This window comes from Lathyrus oleraceus, chromosome 7 (genome assembly GCF_024323335.1).
Source record: "Lathyrus oleraceus cultivar Zhongwan6 chromosome 7, CAAS_Psat_ZW6_1.0, whole genome shotgun sequence".
NCBI classification, from domain to species: domain Eukaryota; kingdom Viridiplantae; phylum Streptophyta; class Magnoliopsida; order Fabales; family Fabaceae; genus Lathyrus; species Lathyrus oleraceus.
In genome coordinates this window covers 337345129-337347726 of record NC_066585.1, presented here as the reverse complement: position 1 = coordinate 337347726, position 2598 = coordinate 337345129, and positions in this window count along the sequence as shown.

Here is a 2598-nt window from a genome sequence, read left to right as displayed (position 1 = left end):
CAACTAATCATCCACTTCAAAAAGCAAGATGAGCAGAGCGTCTTGAGGACATACGAGCCATAGCACAGTTGAAACTCGGTGGGACCCCGTATCCCCATTGCCATTAGGATAGTTCTCTTTTTATAGCGATCACCTCTTTTCAGGGATCAGCTTCCTGATACCCTCGCCTATTCCTGGCACAAATTTTCTCCCTAGTAAGAGTCGAATAATTCAATTAAAGAGCCTATTTATTTTTCATTTATCAGTTTGTTTGCAAAAATGTCCGAATTTTTGATAAAACATATTGCATATGAACATAATGGTGGCTTTTGCAGATGATTTGCACAGGAAAACATTTAAAATTGCTTTGAATGTGCTTAATCCCGGACGGTGAATTCAAACCGAGTAATTCCCCCGAGGCATACGTGTATTTTTGGTTGCAGGTCACAGGAACCGGATGCCAAGTCATGAATCCTCATCCCCAAGCGGTTGACAAAGTCTCTCCCCAGCTGAGCATGTTCCCCAACAGAGTTGATAGTATCCAGACTATATATCCCCAGCGGAGTTGACAGTGTCAGACTGTATCTTCCTAGCAACAGCGGAGTGCTTGCGTAACCAACAGATGAGAGGGTGATATTCCCAGTGTTCACCTCATTCCCCACCAGATTATTTTTAACAGATTTGTTAATCCCCAGTGTAGCACCTCAAATTTGCACCTCCCATTTTGTACATTCATTTTCATATTAGGTCATTAACATTACATTGTCCACTGCATAGCATTGCATTGTCCATTGCCCAAGTGCAAGTCATCAGTCAAGATTGGTCAGGAGATCCAGTCAAGCAAGCAAGCAAGTGCATTTCCTATCGAAGCAGATCCCTAGGGTTGGTTCAACAAGTTCATATGACCTAGGGATCATTTTGAAGTGGTTTGGCCAAAGGTTGGATATTCAGAAGTCATCAGTCATTGCACAATGCATCTGAAACCCTAGAAAGTCAATTATGGTCAACTGTGCATGAAATCTTGGATTTGAAGGTGGGAGATGGTTGGAGAGGCCTCATTCATGTCCATACAAGTCTCATTTGACATGTCAAAGATCAACAATGAAGAATTTGAGGTCAGATGAAAAGTTTCCAAAAATAGTAAGTGACCTATAATTTCAAACTGCCAAAAATGGAAATGTTTCCTCCTCAAGATTACATGTCCAAGAAAGCTTCAAATGAATTTTTGTCCAACATGAACGTTGAAGATATTACTCTCAACTTTCCAAAAAGTCCAATAACATCCATTTATCATGTGTGGTTGAAGAATTATGATCAAATCATTGCCAAGGAAATTTGAACTTCAAGCTTGCACAACTTTTGAACCAAATGGCCAAATCATGTGGTTCTTTTTGGAACATTTCTCTTTTGATCTCTTCTATCCAATTCATGCATCACATTTCATTAATTCTCATCACAAAAATATTGCATTTTTCATTTGAATTAAATTTGAAATTTGGAGGGAAAAAGTCCAATTTGAAAATTAAGCATTTTCCACACTTCCAATCACTTGCACTTGGTCTTAAACAGCATTTGGAGTGTATTTGGTTCTAAAAACGTGTATTGTAGCAACATTTAGCATGCATGAGGGTGGATTACCAATTTGCACATACACTTGCATCTTCATTAATCATTCATATTTGGCTAATTGGGATTAAGAAAATGATTAACAGCACATATATATTGATAATCCTAATAGAATTTGGAATTAACACTTCATTTCAAACCAGATCTAGATCAAAATTGCAAATCTCACAAACTTTTTCTCTCAACTTTCCTTCGAGTTTCTTCACAAACCTTGCCTGGTCTTTGATTGTTCCATCATCCACAAGCATTTTGGAGCTGGATTGAAGCAGGATCAAGAGATTTTCGAGCAGAACCAAGAACTGTTGAAGCTAGCATCATCCATGGCAGCTGAGGATTGGAGCAAGATCCAGTGTAATTGAGCTATAATCCTTCCTCCATTCATGCATTGAAGAGCATAGGAGCATCTGTTTCCACTTTCCAAAGCCTGAAAAACACGATTCCAGTTCTGCAATCCTTTGAAGGTTAGAATTCGAACCTTGCAATTGTTGAAATTATGCTATGCTTTTTGTAGATCTTGTATCCATGAGTAGTCTGAGCTTTGTACTTTTGATTTTCATTGAGAATTAAGAAAGATATGCTGATTATAAGATTGATGATTGAAACTTATCTTGCTCGATCTGGACATGTTGTTGAGATTTAGGTTGAATTGATGTTAGATTATTGATGTGCGTGCTAAAACGAGTGTGATGATGTATTCATTTTGCGTTTCTGGAACATTTGTTCATAAGCTGGAAATTTGTTGATGAACACGATGAAGGTTTAGGGTTTCCATTCCCAGAAATATGTTTGATCCATTTGCGCGCTGTTTGCATGAGCCTAAATGTTTATTGCCTGGCATTGGTTGCATGAGATCTTATGTGGCATGATGATTGGTTCAGGTTGATTCACCGTGCCACCTGTATTAGTGAAACGGCGCGTTTCACTTATAAACGCGCCAGGTTTTGAATCCGTACGCTCTTCGATTCCGGGCGAGGGATTTTTCATTTTTAGGCT